The sequence below is a fragment of the Microplitis mediator genome, chromosome 9 (genome assembly GCF_029852145.1).
Source record: "Microplitis mediator isolate UGA2020A chromosome 9, iyMicMedi2.1, whole genome shotgun sequence".
NCBI classification, from domain to species: domain Eukaryota; kingdom Metazoa; phylum Arthropoda; class Insecta; order Hymenoptera; family Braconidae; genus Microplitis; species Microplitis mediator.
This window is the reverse complement of record NC_079977.1, coordinates 10,234,313-10,250,275: the sequence shown is the minus strand read 5'-3', so window position 1 is coordinate 10,250,275 and position 15,963 is coordinate 10,234,313. Positions and strand designations below refer to the sequence as shown.

Below are 15,963 nucleotides of genomic sequence, written 5' to 3'. Positions count from 1 at the left end.
CCCGTAAAAATAATTTTATTTGGTGGAATGACCCATATATAATAAAAATTTTTATATCTATAGTACAATAATTTTTGTTTTTTAGTTATTATCGGATTTAAATGTGTTATGGTTGGATTAGCGAGAGTTTGCGTTTCGGATGTTTTCGGTTTTTACTCCCACCATCTAAATTTATTACCTAAGACATTGCGCCTTGATGGTGGGGGTAATAAACCGAAGCGCAAACTCTCTCTAATCCAACTATAATAAATATTTATAACCTTCAATAGAAGTTTTGACAGAATCAGCTAATCCCATGTCCGGTTCATAAATATAGTCCGAATACGACGAAAAATATTAATATTGACGTACTTGATGTTGCAAAGCTACAATACAAGGCAATTTTTCCTTACTATGATTTTTTAGTTTCCTCTTACATTGAGCTTCTTTATCTATATATTAAACAGTAATATCAACTATTGTAGATGAATAGTACCACAAAACCACCAATTAAAAATCAATTTTAACGATATAAATTTTTATTTAATAATTCAAATAATCACATAAAATTCATGACTTGATGCAATCACATCTAATAAAGAACTGTCTATAAAACAGAAGCACAAAGCACAAGTTCAAACTTGTTTGTAGCCGTTTGTTACTCGAGCTATGGGCAAGATGCTTCCTTGACTCTATTCGACTTATGGTCACTGTCTTAGCGTGAGTGAGATACTAAAAAGCGAAATATTAAATATTGAAAAATAAAGTTTTCAAACCGTAAAACTCACCGGCTAAAATTTACAAGTTGCTATCCGAAACTGTAATTTTTATTTACAATATGTGAATACTCTCTTACAAGTTAAATTAGTTAAAATCACATCTTCGATCGTTAATATTACTATTCCGTATAGTATAGTTCTTCTTAAGATATAGAATTCAAAAATTGCAGTGTGAGCTGTGATTTTTCTCAGATCATTTATCATTCTCGACAATTGATAACTCACAGTGTAATTTTGATATTTATGAATAAATAAGAGGAATTATTTAGGAAAGCAAAAAATAGATCACCAATAAATCTTAATTTTTACAGTTTCACCTATCAACTATGAATTTGTAATAAAACAAGAATTCAAAATACAAAATAAATAATACTTTAAAGATTTTTGTAACTAAAATTACATTTTAAACTGTAAAATTTACTGCTTCAAATTGTATTAATTTTATTACTATAACAAATTTCTAAAATTACAGTTTAAGTTTTAATGTTTAAAGATTTTTGCCCCGAAAGCCTATTTTTACTGTAGGAACTGTAATTTTTCAACTGCTCTTTTTTCCGTGTACTTGAATAAAAATTATAAATTAAATTTATTTTAATCATCGATAAAAAAAAAATCAAAATTACTTTAACGACTTACTTCAAAATAAAAATAAATGTTCAATTATTGACATTTTTTCATCAAAAATATTTGATTATTCCTGATTAAAAACTTCGATTAATTCTAATTCAAGCTCGATCGGATTTCGATTGTATTTTTTTGCATGATCAGACATGGCTTTGCATGAATCATGCTTAATCATGCATGATTCATACATGACCATGTAAATAAAATATAAAGACTAACAGTTTCACAGTACAGATAACTTCGGCTGATAACACCGGTACACAAAAAAAAAAAATCATCTGTACACCGGGCGCAGTTTAGGCCGTACAGCCTTCAATTTCGAGTAAATTGCTAAAAAAAACCCCAAAAAATAGCGAAAATTCGCTGTTTTGGCAAGAAAAAAATTTTTGAGATCTAAGGCAAGCATGATTATCATGTATTTTGATCTGTTAAATACTAATTTCGATCGTACTTTAATCATAAACTGTTTTAAATCTAAAAAAAATTGTAAAAAATTGCAAAAATCGAAGAAAGTTGAAATTATCTTGGTACAAAAAATTTTGTGGACTCGGATTGACGAAGATTTTTATGTAATTTAATCTGCTTGATCTGATTCTGCAATAAATTTGGCCCATAGCCCCCTCAAACATTCATAAAACTGCAAAAAACCGATAAAATAGCTGAAAATTGCTACTGAAAAAATGGAAAAAAATCTTTTAAACACAATCAAATAAATTTCGTGTATTTTTTATTTCTAAAATATAAGATTAAGATCTGAGAATGTACACAAATTGGATTTTTAACGGTTTTTCGAGGGTATTGTACTATTTCATTCTCAAATGATCTACGACGTGGATACCTCTTTTTCCACCTTTTCCTTTATTTAGTAAAAATTTGCCATCGTGTTGGGATTTCAACTTCTTCGATGTGCAGACTTTATTTCATTGCATGATCGCTTGTACTTGCAACTAGGGCACCTCCTCGGGGTGACGGTAGGCAACAGAACCATTTGGCAGAGTCCCTGGGTTAACGGCGTGAGTGCCGTCATGGCAGGTACAAGTGATGAGTACTTTACGATGCAGGGATTCGGAAACCCAGTATCGGCGTCTGTTCAGGGTAAGAAAGCAGGCCCGCAGGCGTCGTCATCCAGCGACTACAGCTCTTCAGTAGTGGGAAACTTCGGTACTAGAGAGTATACTATTACAAGAAGCAATTCCCATCTATGTAATAAGAGTAATGATCTATTTTGTTACGTGTGTGGGGAGTTTGAGCCGGTAAAAAACCGCAGAACGTTTTCCGATAGATTAAAACGAAATTATGAAGAATGCTTTTGCTTTGAAATTACAATTTTGGATTCTGCCTGGGTCCGACACTTTGTTTGTGGTCGATGTAATATTATGTCAACACGATGGGAAACAACCAATAACAGAGGAAACTTGAAATTTACAATTCCCATGATCTGGACTTCACCAACTAGTTCACATAACTGTTACTTCTGTATGACTGAAATTGCCGGTTTTACTTCGTCGAATAGAAGTAAAATACAGTACGCCAATGTTTTATCAGCTGTTAAGCCACAGAAAACAGTTATTGTTGATGAAACCGAAGCTCTTGAAGAGATGGAAGTAGAAAAAGAAGAAGTGCCACTGGAAGAAGAAGAGGAAGAAGAAATTTCTGAAGATGAAAATCCCGAAGATGAAGATTTCATGCCAGATGGGAAAACGAAAGACCCTGAAACATTAAGTCGAGAAGAACTAAATGATCTCATACGAGATTTAAATTTGCCTAAGGATGGAGCTGAATTACTGGCATCAAGACTAAAAAATAAAAATTTGTTAGCTAAAGAGGTAACGGCTTACTTTTATCGGAATAGAGAAGAGGAGTTCCGGAAGTTTTTCACAAAGGACGATGAGAACTCAGTGGTGTACTGTTCCAATGTTAAAGGCTTGGTTGATGAATTAAAATCTAATTTCTATAAAGACGATGAGTGAAGACTCTATACATTCATCAACTAGATGTCTCAAAGCTGTCTTGTTTCACATTGGAAACATATTAGCGCCAATTCCAATAGCCAATTCGACGAAGCTTATAGAGACCTATGAAAATTTGGGAATTGTATTGGATAAGATAAAGTATTCAGAACACCATTGGCAAATTTGCGGGGATCTCAAAATCGCAACGCTTCTTGTAGGCCAACAATCAGGATTCACAAAATATCCTTGCTATCTATGTTTGAGGGATAGCAGAGACAGAAAGAATCACTATGTGAAAAAAGAATGGCCTACGAGAGTGCAATTAAATGTCGGTACTCATAATGTAATACGAACGATATTAATTCAGCTTTCAAACTATCTGCTACCGCCACTTCACATCAAACTAGGTCTCATAAAACAATATGTCAAAGCTCTGGACAAGGATGGTGATTGTTTTCAGTACTTGAGAGAAAAGTTTCCGGCGATAAGTGCCAAATTAAAAGAGGGAATTTTTAATGGATCCCAAATTAGAACTCTATTTCAGGATGCTAATTTTATAGGTAAAATGGATGATACGGAGAGAGCAGCTTGGGTAAGTTTCAAAAATGTGTGTCATAACTTTTTAGGAAATAATAAAAGTGAAAATTACAGGACAATAGTCAAAGAATCAGTGACAAATTACAAATATTTAGGATGCTTAACGACTCTTAAATTACACTTCCTAGATTCTCACATCGACCACTTTCCTGAGAATCTTGGGGAGTACAGTGGAGAACAGGGAGAACGTTTTCATCAAGACATAAGTGAAATGGAGACTAGGTCTCAAGGAAATTGGAATATCAACATGATGGCAGACTATTGCTGGACACTCAAAAGAGATATACCAAAAGAAAATAACAAACGAAAGAGAAATCCACTCCGTAGATCATTTAAAAATAACAGAGTTCGATACCACCGGAAAACAGTTTAAAAGTTGGGAAAATCATTTTTCTAATTCTATTTATACGTCATTTCCATAAATTTTACAATTTTTTTGCATTTCCAGATTTTAATCCTGTATTTTGTTAATAAAAAATACCAGAAATTTATTTAATTGTGTTTAAAAGATTTTTTCCATTTATTTAGCAGCAATTTTCTGCTATTTTATCGGTTTTTTGCAGTTTTATGAATATTTGAGGAGACTATGGGCCAAATTTATTGCAGAATCAGATCAAGCAGATTAAATTACATGAAAATCTTCTTCAATCCGGATCCACAAACTTTTTTATAATAAGATAATCCCAATTTTCTTCGATTTTTGCAATTTTTGATGATTTTTTACAATTTTTATAGATTTAAAACGGTTTATGATTAAAGTACGATCGAAATTAGTGTTGAACAGATCGAAATTTTGCTATTTTTTGCAATTTACTCGAAATTGATGGCTGGGCGGCCTAAACTGACTTGAAATTAATGATCAGGGGGTCGAAAAACATACCCGTAGATAGGTGGCGCCCGGTGTCCAGACAATTTTTTTTTGTGTGCCGGTGTTATGTATAGTTCAATACAATTTTTCGTGGAGTTCGAGAAAATAACATGTTTTGTTTTAGATGAATTTGTTATTGAACATACAAAATTTTTCTGTAATGTTGAACATCAGGCGAATACAACTCATATGATGCCTATCCGTAAAAGTGGAAAACTATTATTTCTAACAATGAATCGAATTAAAACAATGCACCATGTATTGCGTGTAGGAAATTATATACATAATAGTTTTAAATTATTAAATAATAAATTTTAAGCAACAAAATTTTTTAATTATAATCATTATTATACATTTCGAATTGCACATTCTCATCCATGATCATAAATGATTGAATATCACTTTGTATGAATCAGGCATAGTCATGTATGCTCATGCAAAGTCGTACTCAGTCATGCAATCTCATGCATGATGATTAATTTCCCGTTATATATATATAGTCATGCATGGTTGGGCATGATTTTACATAGTCATGTAAGACGTTGCATAATTCGTGAAGTGTCATGAATGATGATCATTCATGACTGAGCTTGTAGTCCAGTCGAGTTAAGGATTTGTGCTGGTGATAATTCCTGGCCGACTAATTTTTTCACAGAATGATTCAGAATATGCTAAAACTACGACAACCGAAAAAATCTACACAAAAAGTGCGTCGCAAATATGTTTTTTTATAACAAAATGGTCAAAATTCCGGTTTAACACAAATATCTAACAAACTATAGCACATGGATAAAAAAACCCTTTATAAAACTTGAAGAAAAAAAAATAATGAATAAAATGAGCCCTCATTTAAGTTCCTACGAGCTGGAATTTGTAAATTATTTAAATGTTAATTAATTTTCTCGTCAACTCGATGTTATTTTTTATCCATCAGCTGTCCCGACGCCGAAACTTCCCGAAGTGTGACGATGTATGACGAAGCTGCTCGCGCGCTCGTTCGGGACATTTAAAATTTGAAAAATTACTTTTTATTTTCAAGCTGAAAGTCATTAATATTTTATTTAACGAAAAAATTAAATATTAATTAAATTTTTATTCCTATTAAAAATAATTAAATGGTTTAATTCTTAGCTTTAATGTTTTCAAACAATATTAAAAATTTAAAATATGTTCTTTTCCGTAATTTATTTTATTTTTTGTTACAATCGATTGCCTAATTTTTCAAATTTTTTATTATTTTCATTCCAGTTGATGGTCAGCTATATATAAGAGAGTTTTGTAAAAAAATAAATAAATACTTGCAATGAAAATATATTAAAATTTTTTTATTTATAATTTTAAGAAATTTGAAAAATTAGGCAATCGATTGTAACAGAAAATAAAATAAATTACGGAAAAGAACATATTTTAAATTTTTAATATTGTTTGAAAACATTAAAGCTAAGAATTAAACCATTTAATTATTTTTAATAGGAATAAAAATTTAATTAATATTTAATTTTTTCGTTAAATAAAATATTAATGACTTTCAGCTTGAAAATAAAAAGTAATTTTTCAAATTTTAAATGTCCCGAACGAGCGCGTGAGCAGCTTCGTCATACATCGTCACACTTCGGGAAGTTTCGGCGTCGGGACAGCTGATGGATAAAAAATAACATCGAGTTGACGAGAAAATTAATTAACATTTAAATAATTTACAAATTCCAGCTCGTAGGAACTTAAATGAGGGCTCATTTTATTCATTATTTTTTTTTTCTTCAAGTTTTATAAAGGGTTTTTTTATCCATGTGCTATAGTTTGTTAGATATTTGCGTTAAACCGGAATTTTGACCATTTTGTTATAAAAAAACATATTTGCGACGCACTTTTTGTGTAGATTTTTTCGGTTGTCGTAGTTTTAGTATATTCTGAATCATTCTGTGAAAAAATTAGTCGGCCAGGAATTATCACCAGCAAGAGTTACTTTTTGGACCTAACTCGACTGGACTATTGGTCATGCATGAAGTTTCACGAATCGTGTGTGACTATGCTTTCCTCGTCATGCTTGATCATGCACGATTGAACGTGATTTTACATGGTCATGCATGACGATGCATAATTCGTGCAGTGTCATGAATGATCATTCATGACTGAGCTTGATCATGCATGACGTTGCACGAGTCATGTGTGACTATTCTTTTCTCGTCTTGCATGATTATGCACGATTGAACGTGATTTTAAATGGTCACGCATGATTCATGCATGATCAAGCATGATCAGGCCTGATGATTTTTTTCCGGGAAGTTATACATTATTATATAAAATTATGTATAACTCTATAAAATTAGATCAAACCAAAACTCATATCTAATTTTATTTAAGCATTTATATAAAATGTTATATAATTATACATTAATTTTTTTTCCCGCGTTGTTAATTTTCTTGTATCTTAGCTAATATTCCTTTAAAGTCTATAGGTCTTGTGGTCACAGACGTGAAAGTTTCAATTCCTCACGCGCCGCATAGCCCCAACAGTGTCATTTAAAAGAAAAAAATTACACTATTTAATTCGTCGTATCGTAGGTAATTTTCATTTTAAATTTCAAGTCTGTAAATCTATTGGCCAAAAATCGTGAAAATTTCGATTTCTTACTTAAACCTGTAGGCTTATTCGCCAAAGAACTTGAAAAATTTAATTTACTATTCTACTATTTTTCAAACTTTTATCATTGTAGTTGTCATGTATTATTTGTTTTGATTTTATCGGTTAACCTTATTCTATTCTAAAATAATGAGTGTCGCTATCGGCACATCCCCGTGGTCATTTTAAATACTAAAATAATAGTTTTATTATTTATTAAAATTTTTCATCCTTAATTTCTTTATTGAAATATATATTTAATTTAATTTTCTCTATCAAAAATAAAATTGCACTTTATTATTTATATCATTATAAATTTTTATATTTTGATTTTATAACGAATTTTTATTTTTTACACTGATTTTTTATATCTTTTATAATTCTCGAGCATGATTTTTTGTAACCATCAGATGTCGTTTTCGTCAAGCTCTCTGCCAATAGGAAATTTCTTGAGCAATCAATTTTTCTTTTTTGATTAGAAATATAGCTAAGTGGGTATCTGCTGATCGCTGCTCCGCAGAAAGGATTAAAAAAATTGGTAGAGAAAGAAACACAAATGTTTCTTTCGTCGTTTAATCAAAAATTTGATATATAGCTATCCCGAGTAGGGTTTTATGAATGGCCAACTATCGGGCAATGGTTAGGTGCCAAACATACTAGCCTGGCACAGTTATGGCAACCAAGAATGGCCGTTCAACGGGTAACGGCTGGATCCTAACTTGGGTCCAGCCATGAAAAACTATCATTGGCCGAACATAGTATACTGGAATGGCCCTATGATGATAATTAAAGACAGCACATAAATAATAAATTTTGAATTTAAAATACGACGTAGAATCTAAAAAGTAAATTTTTCAACAATAAAACTTGCAATAGTTGAAATAATTAAACTGAAGATGTTATTGAATATTTATTATAATAAATCAACATAAGAAAAATTTAACATACTTATGTGTAATCATTACTACATTATTTACATCCCGGGAAAAAATGTTTTTATAAAATTTTATAAAATAATATAAAATTTTATACAATTTTATAAAATTTTGTAAGATTTTATAAGATTTTACAGCAAAATTTTATAAAAATTCATACAATTTTATAATATGTTATACAATTTTATAAAATCTTATAAAATCTTCTAAAATTTTATAAAGTAAGATCTGAGTGAGGAACGTAATAAATAAATGTAATTTTATAAAATTGCATGACATTTTATAAAATTGTATAAATTACAACAAAATTTTATAAAGTTTTACACAATTTTATGAAATTATATAAAATTTTATACAATTTTATAAGACTGTACAGCGAAATTTTATAGAATTTTATACAATTTTATCAAATTTCATAGAATTTTATAAAATTTTAAAAAATTTTATATGATAAGATCTTAAAAGGGAAGTCATAATTAGATAAAATTTTATATAATTGTACGAAATTTTATAAGATTTTATGAAATTGTATAAACTTTCATACGATGTCATAAAATTATATAAATTTTTATACAATCTTATAAAATTTTATAAGGTAAGATCTTAGTGAGGGAAGTTATAATAAAATGAAATTTGATATAATTGTATGAAATTTTATGAAGTTTTATCCGATTTCATAAAATTATATACAATTTTATATAATTTTATGGAGTAATTCCTTAGAAGAAAAGTAATATTTAGATGAAATTTTATAAAACTTTATAAAGTTGTATACGATTTCATAAAATTATATGCGATCTTATAAAATCTTATACAAATTTATACAATTTTATAAAGTAAGATCTCAAAAGGAGAGTAATAATTAGATAAAATTTTATATAATTGTATGGAATTTTATAAAATAATATAAAATTTTATAATATTTCATAAAACTTTAGAGAACTTGATGCCACTATTGCATCTAGTGTAGAGTAGCATTTTGTAAAATTTGATAAAATTTCACACAATTTTATAAAGTTTATTACAAATTATTATAAAAATTGTTAGAAATTCAAAGTAAATAAATAAAATTTTCAATGGCCATAAAAAAAATTTCATTTTTGCGGGCAAAATATGGTAATAAACAAATATGGAAATGATATTATAAAAAATATAATTGATTACCTAAATATATGCAGGGTACCCCCAGAAAAATGTAGAAAAAAAAAAATTCTGAATATTGAATAAGTTTGATTGTATCACAATTTTTTGTAAGTTGTTTACATTAAGAAAAATTATATTTTACACAATTATTGGATGCAAAGGAAGATAAAAAAGTTTTTAATAGTTTTTATCATACTAGAAAAGTCTTTAACATTTTTCGACCGGCACTCGATTCTTGAAAAAGTTTAACGGAAAAAATTCAAAATAATGCTCAATTATATTTACAAAAGTAAAAATTTTTTTATAATATTTTAGAAGTACCTCGTTTTGCCTACCCCCGCCACCCCTTTCTCTTACATATTTATATATATATATATATATATATATATATATATATATATATATATATTACATAATGTGATAATTTTGAATTTAATGTTTTTAAACTTTTATTTTGTCAACTATTAATTCAAATTAAATCGTCGTTACTCAAGAAAAAGTTCAAAGGTTTCGCCATTAATTCAAAAATAAAAATCATGAAAAATCAATAAATTTAATTAATTTTAAAATTTTATGTCCATTAAACAGTCGATAGTTGAATTATTTAAATCTTTTTTTTATATATAATTATAAATTAATACTATGAAATATGGCTGATAAGAATTCATGAGTAATCATAAATACAGCCACGAATATTTCCAAGCTACAAGTGACCAATAGACGAGCGGAGCAGACTACGATTCTTCAATAACAAAAGTTAAGCAGCATCGAGGTTGGCCATTAAATGGATAGGTGACACGTCCCGGAAAAAAAAAATCGTTTTATAACACTTTATAAAATTTTATAAAACTTTATACTGAAAATGGCCTGGTAAAATTTTATGAAATTTATAAAGTTTTATAAAAATTTATAAAATTTTATAAAACTTCATAAAATTTTATAAAACTTTATAAAATTTGATAAAATTTTACCAGGCCATTTTCAGTATAAAATTTTATAAAAACATTTTTTCCCGGAATAATAAATAGTCCATCACTATCACAACTAACATCAGGATTATCACTAGCACAATAATTAAATTCACCATTATTATCAATCACTTGATCACTGTGATCAATAGTATTTGATAGTAATTTATAACTTGGAGTTTCTAAATGATTAACCTCCAAATCTTCAAATTTATTCACCTCATCTCTAACTCCTCTACAATCATTACCACCATTATCATCTACAGACTTTAATTCATAGTGTTTTCTTACTCGATAATAATTGTGCGACATGATAAATAATTAAATAAAATAAGAAATATTTTTTTTTATAATTTCATCTAACACACCACGTATAGGGAATGAGGTCTCACCATAGATTATAGTCTCAACTAACTTCCACAAGTATATGAATCTATAGTCTAGTCCCAAAGAAAAATAAATAATAATTTAAAGCATAACTTGTTTAAATTTCAAACTGAAAACGAAAAAAACGACAAGAATCACTTTTTGTTAGTAAAAAAAATTTTAACAAAATAAAATAAAATAAAATACAGTAAAAACTCTGTAAGTCGAACCTCGATAAGTCGAAAACCTCCTAAACTCAAAGAAATGTTTCATCCCCTTCCTTCCAAGCCCCAAAACCTCCATTGCTCGAAATTTTTACCCTCTATAAGTCGAAATAATCAGTGAGTCCCTACAAGCTATTTCTGTACATTTTTCCCCTTCATAACTCGAATACATACTTTTGGACCTCTTTATCTCGAATTTAAAATTATAACCGTATGTAAGTATCTTATTAGGATTACCAGTTTTACGAAATGGTAATGGAATTTATAGCTGACATCAGGTTTTCTGTAGGCGATTGTAAAATTATCATACCTTTAGACTTAGTTAGGATTTACTGCAATACAAATCAATTTTGACAGCTCCTGCTGCCTCACTCGAAATCCTCTGTAACTCGGAAACTCAAGAACTCGAGTTTTTTTGCCTCTCCCTTGGAGTTGGAGTTATAGAAGTTCTACTATATTTTAAATAAATATATCAATAAATATTTAAATGTTTTTAATATTTAAATATTTTATAAAATTAATAATAGATCAATTTTTCATCCACTTATAATATAGCACGAAAATTGTGATCAAAATACTGTCAGCCTTCCATAGCTTACGACTGGGTTAAGAATGTTTTTTAATCATCGGCAAACCATCGATAATCATTGATCGGTCTACCATCGGCTGGGTGACTGGCCGATTGTCTAACCAGTGCCTTTGATACGAAATTTATGGGCCGGTTACCTATTGATCAGACAACCATTGGCTGAATGACTGACCAAGTGTATAACTGGCGATTTCGATACGAGATCCATGGGCTACTCATCAATTATTAATGGCCCAATACTGGTACTTTGATCATCGGCCAATGATTGCAAGCCATTAATAGGCCAGTCATCGGCATTGTCGTATGTCTGGTGGTTCCTACACGGGATTCCATGCTAAATATACTTATATTTTCCAACATATAATCATATTCAGTCATGCTTAGCTATTTATTCCATGTACGGCAATCTGTGTTGAAATCGTTCATGGCCATATTGGATTTATTTCCCCCGAGAGCATACAAAGAGACGTGGATGAAGATTAAGTAGAAACATACGCGAAATTTCGCTCAATTTATCTACATAAATTGAGTCGTATCGACCTTCGTACGATAGTATTTCGTATGTATCAAATTCTGCGACATGAGGAAGTATATGAACATATAGAATATCATATGAAAATTTTTACTCAAAACGTTTCGTTCCACACTTCGAAAACATTAGAATAGAATGACCGTTGGATGACGATAAGGAAGCAACCTTTTCAATTAATAGTTACCACTGTGTCACGATATTTGAATATCGCGGCATCTTCGCATTAGGTCGGAGAAGGGCAACAGATGGCAGCACACGCTGCTCAGCACGTCTCACCCATTATTATTACTATCATACTATTATTATTATTATTTTATGTATTCTTTTATTTTATTTACTGTGTGATTATTATTTGTTTAATTTACTAGGTACAAATTGCGTACAATTCAGAAAAATTTACTGAATTTTATAAACGGGCAAATGGATTTTATAGCCGCCGGAATAAATAATTGCGCATTTATTTATTTATCATATGATTATTATTATTATTATTATTTTGGTTGGTTGACGCATGCGCGGCAACGCAACAGTTGGCCGCAGTAAATTTATTTATTTTAAATAAATTTACGGGTCTTATAACTAAACTAATGGAATATTCATGTATAAAATTATATTATTGATTGGCTCTGAAAAGGGAATGGTCATTTAATGTCGGGAATTGACAAATTACATGCCAAACAAGTCATGCATCATGTTGGTGTCGATGAGTGAATTAACATGCGACAGATATAGTGCTCCATTGGTTGAAATGAGAAAACACTATAAGATGGCGCCGGCCGAGGTGCCGGCATGGGACTCACGTGCTGCCATGGCCAGACGTGGATAATCCTTTGTGAGAGTAAGGTGTGCTGTTGCTGCTGTTGCCGAATATTAAATTAAATTGAGACGCCAATTGAGTTACTTTGCACAATTGAAGACTTACTGGCATTTTGCAAGATTATATTGATTGGAATTGTGGCCATTAATTAATATTGCCTTGAAATCTAAACCGATGGAGCCGGTATGAGTATTAGAGATTGGCGATGACTGTAAGTACCTTTGTGTCTAATACGTTGGCGTGTAATTTGTCCCGCGTTGGTGGCCATTAGTATATATCTCACGTGTGAGTGAGAAAGAGAGTCATAAATATAGATATATTTGCGTACTCATTTGTCCTGGCGACAAACTGGAATCCAAAACTTGGAAAAATATGCTACTTTTATTAATAATTATTGGTGACCGTATATGTTATTGACGGTAAATAATTATTAATATTCACGTTATTATATTATAAATAATTATTGGTGACCGTGCATATGACTGACGGTAAATAATTATTGATAATTGCAATTCTTACTCTACATTCCTAATAATTATTAGTGACCGTCTGTATACTTTGTCGGTAAATAATTATCACCAGTTAATTTATTATCTTTGATTGACTAATTATTGATGACCGTGTGTGTGTTGTCGGCGGTAAATAATTATTAATATTTACAATTACTATTTTACATTTTTAAATAATTATTTTGAAGAGTATTGGGAACACTTGTTTATTGCTTAATTAGTTAATTAATTAGTTATTATTTGAAAAAACATTATGAGTTAATGTGATAATTATTATTTGTATTATTTATTATTTTGCGTTAAATATCGACCCATATGTAACTTATTATTTGATAAGTATTTAGCATTTTTTGAACAGTATTTTACAATTATTTAGATATCACCAGTGGGTGCTTTATTATGTTGCGATAACGATTTAATTTATAATCAGTGTTAATTTGTTTTGAGTTTAATGATTAATATTGGGATAAAATTGTATGTGTGCGCCTAATAATTATTATTTATAATTATTATATTGGCTATCACGTGCGAGTGATAGCAAGACGGCTATTTTTATATAATTATTGTTTGCGTTAATTGACTATTGGTCAAAAATTTATATTGTAAAGTGACTTTATTACTTATATTATTGTTTATTATTGTTTTATATACCCGCTGAGCATTATAATTTAAAATATATCGGGTTAAATGGCTACCAACCCGGGATTTATTTAAATTTATTATTTATTTATTGCACACTATCTCTTTCTTGCTTTCCTTTTCCAACACCTGAAACTGCTCTCTGATTATTTTCGATTATTTCATTTTTTTTTTCATTTCATTTTCTTATTTCCTGTTTATTTGTTATTTTGTTCATGGGGCACACGAACTGGCGCCCAATTCGGTTTTCTAACCCAGCCTGGGAAGAGCTGAGTGTCCAGTGGGGATCGTGGGCATCTCCAAGGGATATTTTTGGTTTGGTTTATTATTTTTATTTTCAGTTTCACCATCGGTGGGCCATAACGGCTATTCTGCACACACCACACTCAACCGTGGGTTGTGACGAATAGTAGAGAACGTTATAACTGTTTTAGATTAATAAAATCATGCTGATACTCCTCTGTTTTCCAAAACACCATTTCCAACACGTACGATTCTGCGAACGTTTAATGAGAATTTGTAAAATATGTTAATGAGCACGTTCAATATTTATCAATAGATTAGAATTGTGAGTTACGCCAGTCACGTTTTGATAATTTTGTTGATAATAGATTTGATTATTTAAACTCTTAGTATTTTTCACGTAATTATCTTTGAGATATTTCTTACTAAAGTTGCTTAAAGTGAAAATGGTTTACTGAGCTTTCTGCAATGTATGCAAGTAGTTATTAGTTGATTAAATTAAGCATTGTTTACATTTGACAAATAACTACCGTAAGTATATTTGTGGTTATAATATAGTTTAAAAAGTCTACAATAGGTTGATTTCATATAAGCTGATATCGTGGATATATTATACACTTTTCCAAAAAATTGAAGGAACAAGAAAATTTTATAAATTTTTTAGTGATTTTTGGAGGGCTGTATGTTCGTGAAAAATGATCGTATCGAAAAAATAAAAAAAGAAAATTGAAGATTGAAATCTCTAGTTTAAAGATCTTCCAGCAAAATAATTTTTTAAGCCACGGTTTTTACGGAATCATAAGAAAAATGTCGAGATAAAATTTTTCCAAATTTTTTAGTTTTGTTTTTTAGGTCTACGCGGCCGGAAGAATATTTTTCAAAAAAACCAATTCACGGCTCGTTTAGGAAATTTAATCAGCTACAATTTGCTTTTTTTGTTTCTCTGTACGACAGTTTGCTGCTGAGATATCAGCCTTCAAATGAAAAAGGATCTTTTTGTCTTTGATTATCGATATCTCAGCAACTAATGGTCGCACAGTAATTAGAAGGACAGTTTGAGAAACTTGAATAAATTCCCTACAAGCTTCGTTTTCGATTTTTCAAAAAAAAATTTTTATTTATCCTTAACATCAATTTGCAAAACCCACAAAAAATGGCCATTTTTTGGTTTTTTAGTCAACTCATCGCTACTTTGCAAATATTGATTAAAAGTTCATTGCTGCCAGGTGATTTTACAGCTTAATGTACCCCTAAAAAGCCCGGAAATTTTCAAATTGATCCATTGAATCGTTTGTCCGGTTCGATTGCTCAAAGTTTTGCAAAACAATTTAAGGAACAAGTTTTGTTCCTTTAATTGTGTAATCGTTATCAAAATGAAAAAATTAATTTTCTCCGGATTTTCTTTTATCTTTGCGTTATTTATTTAGTAAATCTAAGGTAAAAAGAAAAAAAAATCTGGGCGTCGGTTAGCCCTGCGGGCCAGCCCCAAAACTTTCCGCTGTTTTGGAGCTCAGGAGCTTGAAAACATCACTGTGAATATATATTTTTGAGCTCTTCAAGCTCGAAAATGCTATTACAT

General features: G+C 29.9%; 1 long non-coding RNA gene across 1 annotated transcript; it reads right to left on the bottom strand.

Annotated features, from left to right (window-relative positions):
- Positions 1-13,239: 13,239 nt before the first annotated feature.
- On the bottom strand, positions 13,240-15,562 carry LOC130675205 (uncharacterized). Its single transcript, XR_008991238.1, has 2 exons — positions 14,719-15,562; positions 13,240-14,637 (listed from the first exon to the last, which is right to left on the bottom strand). It is a non-coding gene; the product is annotated as an uncharacterized LOC130675205 (long non-coding RNA).
- Positions 15,563-15,963: the final 401 nt, after the last annotated feature.